Genomic DNA, 9,947 nt, shown 5'->3' with positions numbered 1-9,947 from the left:
AAAGCCTGCGCCTCTAAAGTTAAAAGGATCCTTTTTATCTAAGTCTAATTAATAAAACGAAAGGCATCCTTGGAAATACCACGCAGGATTTTGTCCATTTTAAGGGTAAAGAAATAATCCTATAAACACCCATGTGGAAGGGAAAGATGCGGGGAACACCTACAACATTTCTGAAATAGTATAATCAGAAGAGAGATTCCGTGGAATGTCGGGAAGGGCTTCTCTGCTGGAGAAAAGAGCCTTCTGCCATAAAACAAACATGGGAAATGCTGAATGAGACAAAAAAAAAGAGAGAAAATCTCAGACTGAGGCTGTCTCAGGGCTTTTAAATTGTGCATATTATTAGCAAGATTAGCAAGCACAGTTTTTTCACATTTATTTGATGATGAAACCCTTTTCCACTGACCGTGTGGCAAGCTGGACTACACTTTAGGAGCCCCTTTTCTACAGAATTTTGAGAGATCACAGCTGTGACCTAAAATTGCAACAACCTGCCAGGGGCATTCGTACATGAAGACAAGAGAGAAAGACTTTCGTACATACCAGAACTTAGGACACATTGTCACGCGTGGCTCTACCTTCTGTGGGGGAAACATATTCAGCCATGCACTCTTAGCAAGAATGAGAGGATCCAAATAAGCAAAATAAATCATAGTGAACAACAACAAAAAAATCTGTATGGGGAAGCTGTTGTGTAAAAGACCTGGAAATGGATATTTAAAAGGTGTTAGGCACATGATTCTGCAGGGATATGTGAGGCTCCAGTCACGGAAACTACATCCTTCCCTGCCTAGTCAATTGCATGCGGCGGGGGTTGGGGGGGGGGGGGGGCGCTGACCACACAAGCTGCATTTATCAGGCCAGGCTCAGGTCCTCCAGCTTTGGGCTGGGTTCTCACAGCAGGAGGCGTGGGCAGGAGCCTGGAGGGTGAGAGGAGACAAGCTTTAGTAGATCCTTCCTGCTCCCTCCCTACTTTAGTGCCCTCTCTCTATGCACTGTCACCAGCTTCAGTGCCTGTGTGGATCTATCTCCCACCCTGTCCCCATGGCCCCGGGGATGGCAATGGCTCCTGGTCATTGCTAGTCTCTGGGTGCCTTGCCATCCCTTGTCTGTTCCCTTCCACCTGATTCGCACTTCTGTAGGTAGTCCCTTCATTAAAGTCTCTTTATTTAAAACCATTTGGGGAGAATGTTTCATGCCAGGACGCTGACTCACACACTTCTCAATTCTTTTTGTAGAGCCAGAATAACCCTGTTATTAAAACCCGACAGGGTGCCTGGGTGGCTCAGTTGGTTAAGCATCCGACTTCAGCTCAACTTAGAATCTCGTGGTTCTGTGAGTTCAAGCCCCGTGTTGGGCTCTGTGTTGACAGCTCAGAGCCTGGCGCCTGCTAAGGATTCCGTGTCTCCCCTGCTCATGTCCTCCCTCTGCCTCTCTCTCAAAAATAAATAAACATTAAAAAAAATTTAAAACCTGACAAATGGCACCAAAGAAAGACAGAATGAATGAATGCATCATATACTAGTCTTATTTATATCAACGTAAAGTCCTAATAAAATTTTAATCAGATTAAGTGGAAAGTTTAAGTCCATGAGCAAACACTCCTGGAATACATGGATGATGCTATATTAGAAATGCAGGAGGGGCGCCTTGGTGGCTCAGTTGGTTGAGTGTCTTACTTTTGGTTTCGGCTCAGGTCGTGATTTCACAATTTGTGAGATCAAGCCCCACATCAGGCTCCGTGCTGACAGTGCAGGGCCTCCTTGGGATTCTCTCTCTCTCTCTCTCTCTCTCTCTCTCTCCCTCCCTCCCTCTTTCTCTGCCCCTCCCCTGCTTGGGCATGTGCTTTTTCTCTCTCTCTCTCAAAATAAATAAACTTAGAAAAAAGTTTAATTAAAAATATGCAGTAAGCTGATTAACCACAGCAATAGGTCAGAGAAGAGAAAAGTCATTTTATATGCCAAATAAATGTTTGGTAAATGTCAAGATCCATTCCTCATTTTCTTTTTAAAAAGTTCTAGTGAACTGGAAATTGAAGTGTACTTATTTCACATGATAAAAAATACTAACTCTCAAACCCATAGCCTGCGGCAAAAGAGTGGAATTCAAGAAGCATTCTCATTAAATATGGAGACAAGGCAAAGATTTTTACTGTCTTGTTATTCAACATTGTTCTAAAGATCTTAGTTAATGCAATTAGACAGGGGAAAAAATTATATTATTATTACATATCTGTAGATACGATGATCTTCTTGGAAAAACTAGGAAAAGAAATACAAAATACCAGAATAGAAGAGTGGCCAGACATAAAATAACTACAGAAAAGTTAATGTCTTTTCTACTTGTTAGAAAAGACTAACCTGTTAGAAAATATGCACAGGGGCACCTGGGTGGCTCAGTCAGTTAAGCATCTGACTCTTGATTTTGGCTCAGGTCATGATCACACAGTTCATGGGGCCGAGTGCTGCATCAGGCTCTCTCTGCCCCTCCCCCACTCATGAACATTCTCTCTCTCTCAAAATAAACCAATAAATATTTTTTTAAAAAGAAAATATGCACAAAAGATACTATATTAATTATCCATTGCTGCATAACAGATTACCCCGAAGCTTAGTGGTTTAAAACATTTACTATCTCGGGGCGCCTGGGTGGCTCAGTCGGTTGGGCGTCCGACTTCGGCTCAGGTCATGATCTCACGGTCTGTGAGTTCAAGCCCCACATCAGGCTCTGGGCTGACAGCTCAGAGCCTGGAGCCTGTTTCGGATTCTGTGTCTCCCTCTCTCTCTGACCCTCCCCTGCTCATGCTCTGTCTCTCTCTGTCTCAAAGATGAATAAATGTTAAAAAAAAATAAAATAAAAAAAAAAACATTTACTATCTCACAGCTTCTGTGGGTCAGGCATCTGGGTGTGGCTTAGCTGAGTTCTCGGTCTCAGGGTCTCTCACGAGGCTACAATCAAGTTTTTAGCCAGTGCTGTGGTCTCATCTGAAGGTTCACCTGGGGAAGTGCACTCAGGTGATTGCTGGCAGGATTCCATTCCTCATGGGTCGTTGGACTGAGGGCCTCAGTTCCTTGTTACTTGGTGGTCAGAAGCCACCCTCAGTTCCTTGCCACATGGGCTTCCCCTAAGGTGGCTCACGATGTGGCAGGTGGTTTCATCACAGCAGGCGGGTGAGAGGGCCAGAGAGAGTTGTAGCAAGACAAAGTCACAGTGTTTTATAACATAATCACAGAAGTACACCTCATCACATTTTGCCATGTTCTATTCATTAGAAGGCAGTCACTAGGTGGAACCCACATACAAGGGGAGAAGATCATACACGTGAGGACTTTCAAGGATCCTTGGGAGCCATTTCTGGAGCCACCAACCACAGACACACATTCTATGTTTCATGAAAAGAAGCACCAAACACACTCATCTATAAAATAAAACTTCACTGAAGAATAACAATAAAAGAGACCTTCACAATAAAAAGAAACGCCATGTTTCTGGATGAAAACACTCAAATGGTACAAAGAAGTTGATCATCATTGAATTAATCTATACATTTTAGCCAATTCCAATTCCCAGAGGGATTGTTTCGTTTCTGTTTACTTTGGCAAAGAAAAAAAATCTAGAGTTCATATAAATGACAACCGCAAAACATAATTTAAAAAAATAATAAAGGGGACTTGTCATAATTATTGCAATGGACAATACCAGTGCAAGAATGATCTGATAGGCCAATGGAACAGAATGGAAAGCCCAAACACATAAAATATATTCAGCATATGATTAAAAATGGCCTTTAGATGACTCAAAAATGATTAATTCATTTATGATCCATATTGGGATAGTTGCTTAAGTTGTTTTAAAGCTATGTTCTTACTTCTCACCATACATAAAGACAAAATACACTAAAGGCTTAACAAATGAAATCATAACATCATGAAAGAAATTTTAATTGAGAATGTTTAGAGGGTGCCTGGGTGGCTCAGTCGCTTAAGTGTCCAACTCTTGATCTCAGCTCAGATTTTGATCTCACAATTGTGAATTCAACCCCAGCACTGGGCTCCACACTGGGCATGGAGCCTACTTAAAAAAAAAAAAAAAAAAAAAAAAGTATATATGAGACGCCTGGGTGGCTCAGTCGGTTAAGCGTCTGACTTTGGCTCAGGTCATGATCTCATAGTCTGTGAGTTCAAGCCCCACGTCAGGCTCTGTGCTGACAGCTCAGAGCCTGAAGCCTGCTTCGGATTCTGCGTCTCCCTCTCTCTCTGCCCCTCCCCTGCTCACATTCTGCCTCACTCTCTCTCAAAAATAAACATTACAAAAAAAATTTTTTTTAATGTATATATTCTTGAAAGCAAAGACCACACAACAATAAAGTCTGGGATCATAAGGTAAAATTAATAATTTGACAGCTTAAAAATGAAGTGCTTTGGCACATCAGCAAAGTATAAAAAATGCTGATGCAGGGTGCCTGGGTGGCTCAGCCAGTTAAGCATCCGACTCTAGATTTCAGCTCAGGTCATGATCTCACGGTTCGTGGGTTTGAGCTCCACGTAGGGCTCTGTGCTGACAGCTCAGAGTCTGGAGCCTGCTTCAGGTTCTGTGTCTCCCTCTCTCTGCCCCTCCCCCACTCATTCTCTCTCTCTCTCTCTCTCTCTCTCTCTCTCTCTCTGTCTCTGTCTCTCTCTCTCTCTCTCACACACACACACACACACACACAACATTAAATAAATAAACATTTAAAAAAAGGCTCCCTCTCACAGGTAATCAAAGAAATGCAACTAAAAAAATACATTGATGTGTTTTTAACCTACCCAATGTTTAATGCTCTTTAAGAAGATAGTACCCAGTGGCGATAAGAGCCAGGGCACTCTAGAGACAGCTGAGTAACTTGTTTCAAAACCTTAGAAATATTCAAACCCTTTCTCCAGAAATCCAGCTTCTAATAAATGAATCTAAGGAACTAATAATGCCTGATGCTTATTGTTTGTAAGCACCAGACTCTGTACTAAACACACCCTATATGTCACCTCATTTAAGTCCTTACCGTTATTCCCATTTGACAGAAAGAAATAAGGCATAGTGAGTCCTGCAGCTCACAAAGGAGGGCTGGATCCAAACCCAGGCACTTGAGGCTACTACATAGCAGAGGCAGACAAAGGTTTACGTGCAAGGTTGCTTATTACAGCCTCGTTTATAAGAGCTAAAAAAGTAAAATGAAACCAACAAAGGGAGGTTACTAGTTAAATTATGATCTAAACATAGAATTCAGTCATCAAAAATCTTGTTGAAGAAAAATCATTTTAGATGTAGCCAAGTGCTGACATAAGCAGAACTTCAAGGAGCTTCCTGCCGGAAGTTGCCAGCTGCTGTGATGTTCCATTTCTCGATCTAGGTGGTAGTTCCATGGGTGTCTTCACTCTGGGATCGTTCATCAAACTTTACACTTTGCATGCTTTTCTGTGTGTACATTATAGTAAAAAAATTTTTTTGAAAATAATTTATTTATTTTGAGAGAGAGAGAGAGAGAGAACAGGGGAGGGGCAGAGAAAAAGGGAGAGAGAGAATCCCAAGCAGGCTCCATGCTGTCAGCACAGAGCCCCATGTGGGGCTCTCATGTTCAGGATCATGACCTGAGCCAAGATCAAGAGTTGGATGCCTAACCAACTGAGCCACCTGGGCTCCCCTATAGTAAAACACTTTTAAGTTATTTTAAAAATGTTGTCAGATGCTTTTCCTCTTGGGGAACCCAGTCACGTCTATGGAGCTAGTCTTCTGGGGTCCCCAGAGTCCCTCTTGGTTCTGCAGGCATAAGGCTGGCAGCCACCAGCCTACTCCTTGGGGAGTTTGCTACCAAAGGAAGGAAGCGGATGGACAGAAGTTATGGCAATCCTTCCATCGGCACTTTACCTTCCATCTTGACCAGTGGGTCAGGATGCCCCAACCTAGACGCGAGTTCCCCCCGCCAGAGTGAAACTGAGGATCTGACTGCAGCCTCAGGATCCAGGTTCAGTCCTGAAGGGGAGGAGGGCTTAACAGGGGAGGCTGGAGCTAGCCCCAAACAGAGGCATCTAGAGGGAACAAAGTCTTGGCCACCTCTTCTTCTGGGCAAGGAGGAGCTCCCAGGGGTCAGTGTGAATGCTGAAAGGGGAAGCAGGTCGTGACGGTTACCCTGACATGAGAAAATGGTCATCCAATATCGCTGCGTAAGCAAAGCAGGTTATAAAGCAATGTGTGCAGCATGATCTCAATTTTTTTAATGAAGGAAAAAGCCTGAAAGAGTGGTCACTCTAAAGAGTGGTTACAGTGTAAGGTTTTTTGTTTTGTTTTGTTTTTTTTTTGATTTGTCTATATTCTAAATTTCCTGTAACTCATTTCTTTTGTAAACTGAAATAAAAAGCTATAGAATACATGAAGGAGAGATTGCTAGCACCTTGCCTCCACTCCTCTTTCATAAGCTGTGACCCCTACTTCCAGGCCCCGGGTGGGCAAAACTAAACTCCTGGAGGGCTCCTGGGGTGGGGGCGGTGTGGGGGGGAAAGGTGGTCCCACCCACTAAACTACAGGAAACACCATCAGTGAAGAACCTTGTTTTGTCCAGTCCCGTGGCATACAGTAGGAGCTTAATCCATACCCATGACCACCACTAACCGCCTGCAAAGCTACACCCTTTGAGTAGAATCCCAGGCATCAGACTCACGCCTCAGAAGCACACTGGAGCGCCGGGCCCTGGCCACCCGCCCCAGAACACTGGCCTCCCCCCACCAGAGGGAAATAAGCAAACTGCATGAGCCCTAGGGAAAGCAGAAAGCGAGCCACCTCCCAAGGGTGAAGTCACACACAGAGTCACACATGGACAGGGACCATGGTTGGATGGACAGACAGATAGAAATTCTCTCAAAGGTCACAGAGAGTTGGCACAACGCCCTCGCCTCCACTGGGGGCTTGTCACTCTGGTCTTGTCTATTGTGTTGCCCTCACTAGATTGCTCTTTGGGGCTCTTTGGGGACCAGCCAGGTGAGGCTTCTGTCACCCCTGCCACCAGCCGGGGCCTGGCCTTCAGCAGGTATGCAGGGGACATGCTGACAGAATGTGAAGATGAAGAGGGGCGCCTGGGTGGCTCAGTCGGTTAAGCATCCGACTTCGGCTCAGGTCATGATCTCACAGTTCGTGGGTTCGAGCCCCGCGTCGGCCTCTGTGCTGACGGCTCAGAGCCTGGAGACTGCTTCGGATTCTGTGTCTCCCTCTCTCTCTGCCCCTCCCCTGCTCACACTCTGTCTCTCTCTCAAAAATAAAAAATTTAAAAAAAAATGTGAAGATGAGTAGTTGGGAGACAAACTGGGCAGACAGAGACAGAGTGAGTGGGGAAGACAGACAAAAGGACAGACAGATGGAAGAGACCGCAGGCCACAGAAATGGAGATGGAGAAGGTAAATGAGTGAATGAATGAGTGAACAAATGAATGACAAGATGGGGGAAGGTGTGGAGAAAAAAGAAAAAAGCTAGAGAAACCCAGTGAGACCCAAATGAACAGGGGCAGGAAGATAAAAGCAGAGAGAGGAGAGGAGAGCGACTTCCCTCAGCCTTGCCAGAATGTTATTAGTCAGCATCATTGGGTTCCTTCCTCAGTTTCTCTCCTCAGGGTTTACAGGGCCGTAACCCAGGGGACTGGCACCCTGCTTGGTCTGGCTGGCTCTCTCCTTTGGGCAGGGGACTGTTAACCTCCTTCCCCCCCCCACTGCTTCCTGGCTGAGGTCCACCCCCCACCTTGACAGAAGGGGCTCTCCCGCTCAGCAGGCCCCAGACGGCAGTTTCTGCACAATCCCTTCACTGAGGAAGGCCCTGGGATGAGATCCCCTCTCTTCCTTCCTGGACTGAGGATCAGCTGGGCCTCTACCAGCTCCGGAGTCCTGGGCCAGAGGGGTCTGGGTGGGAACAGGCAAGGTTACCCATTCAGCAGGCCGCAGCCCCGCCTGCCTCTTGAGAGGGGGAGAAAGTCAGGAAAACCAGAAGATGGCCAGGCGGGTGGCTGAGGGGGATCTAGGGGGCTTCCTGCCCTCCATGGAGACTTGCCTCTGTGCCCAGACTGTTATTTCAGCTCTGGTATTTCCAATTCCCCAGGGAACCACAGGGGAAGGGGCCCAGAGAGCTGGGAGGGAAAACCGAGTGGGAGGCGGCCAGGGCTACTGAATTCCCCTGGGTCCTAGAGAAGGATGGGTTCCTTCCCTCCCCCCACCCCCACCCCATCTGTCCCCCCCACCAAAGGTCCTGACCTCCCCTCCCCCCCCCCCCGACTTCCGGACTTCTCCAGAGTTTCAGCCCTGAGGAGAGACACTCCAAACCAAAGGGCCCCAGTCCCCACCATGGGCCCCTCCCTTGGCCTGGCTCTGGGGACCAAAGCCCCCCTGCTTCCCCAACCATTGCGCCAGATGTGGCTGCTGGGGAGCGGAGAGCACAGGCCTCAGCTGGCAATGGTCACTCGGTGGTCCTCTCCCTGCAGAGTCAGCAAGTTCCGTGCCAGCTCGCCAGGCCTCCTCGTTCAGCACTTCCTTCAGCCCCCTTTCCAGAGGCAGCGCCATGTAGTTCGTGGTCCAAGGCTGGCTGGGCTGGGCCTTCTGTTCCCGATTCAACACAAATCCCATCAATGCCCTTTCCTGAGCTGCCCGCCCAGGTGCCAGGGCCTGGGCTCAGCAGTCAGGGATCGAAGGGAGGAGGGGGAGACCAGGCCCTGCCCTGTGTGGGACACATCCCTACCCCCCAATCACAGAAACATTCGGACCCACAATGGGCCTCCTCGCCTCTACAAAGCAGTGAGGCGTCCCACACTCAGTCCCTTCTCTGTTCCCCTCTGCTGGTCAGGACTGACACTCTCTCACTCCTGCATGGATTTTCCAGAACCTGGACTTCCATCACAGGATCACGGGACACTAACTGCTCCATGAGAGAGCCCCAGCCACAGAGCAGCCCAACCCAGATCCAAGAGCATAGTAAGTGCTTAGCGAAATCATGCGCTCTCAACAAGCTTTCAGCCCTGCATCGCCAGCCCTCCAAGGTCCCTTGAGACTGGTTCCTAGTGCCAGGGACTGGTAACACGTCTCAACCGTATGGCTAGATCTTAAAAATGTGGGTGTGAATCCCAGCCTGTAAGGACAGGACCTAGACAGGAGCCCCCACCCCACCCCCTCAGGTCCAGACAGCTCAGCCCAGCCCAGCCTGGTGACTCAAGGCCTTCCCTGGAGCCAAGCTCTGCACCCTCTACAGCCCGCCCAGGTCTCTCTCAGACGGCCACTCTGAAAGTTGCAGTCGAAGGATGCCAGGACACCTCCAGCTACTGAGGCAAGGCCTGGCCCTGGGGCTGGAGAGGGGGAGCCAGGCAGGCTCCCCTGGGCTCCCAGAGCTGCAGGAGATCCAGACAGGAAGGGAGAAGGAGGCTGAGGGAGGGAGTGGAGAGGAGGGAAGAAGAGGGGTGGCACTCAGCCCCAAACTAGGAAGGATGCTGAAGACAGATAAAAACAGGAAAGGGACAGAGAAAATGGGGGGAGGGGGAACACCCTCGGGAGGTGCCGAAGGAAGAAAATGGTGGCCGCGTGCCTGGCACTGTGCCTGGGGGACTTTTCATAATGTCATTTCATCCTACCAAATTGACCACAAGAAAGGTATTGTCACCCCCAAGAGACAGATGAAGGCTGAAGCTCTGAGTTTAACAGGCTTCTCCAGGGAATGGCCGAGGGCCAGGCCAGGTCCCCAGCAGGGTCACCCTAGGGACCCCAGCTCTCTGGTCTCTGCAGAGATGGCCAGCAGGGCCACAGCCCTGGCCCGGAGGACCTACGCAGAGGCCCAAGCTATGTTCCGAGCGGGGTTTATTCCAACAGAGCCTAACAGGAAACTTGGCTCCTCTGACTCACTCTGATCCGACCTTATTAAGAAAAAAAGGATCAGGAGCCAGCACTGGGTAG

The 9,947-nt window shown here is 48.2% G+C and overlaps 1 long non-coding RNA gene across 1 annotated transcript; it reads right to left on the bottom strand.

Moving 5' to 3' along the window:
- Window positions 1-2,126: 2,126 nt before the first annotated feature.
- On the bottom strand, window positions 2,127-8,216 carry LOC128315899 (uncharacterized). The gene is made up of 2 exons (XR_008299042.1): window positions 7,759-8,216; window positions 2,127-5,451 (listed from the first exon to the last, which is right to left on the bottom strand). It is a non-coding gene; the product is annotated as an uncharacterized LOC128315899 (long non-coding RNA).
- Between the last annotated feature and the right edge of the window lie 1,731 nt (window positions 8,217-9,947).

The sequence above is a fragment of the Acinonyx jubatus genome, chromosome B3 (assembly GCF_027475565.1).
Source record: "Acinonyx jubatus isolate Ajub_Pintada_27869175 chromosome B3, VMU_Ajub_asm_v1.0, whole genome shotgun sequence".
NCBI lineage: Eukaryota > Metazoa > Chordata > Mammalia > Carnivora > Felidae > Acinonyx > Acinonyx jubatus.
This window is presented reverse-complemented; position numbering and strand designations above follow the sequence as displayed.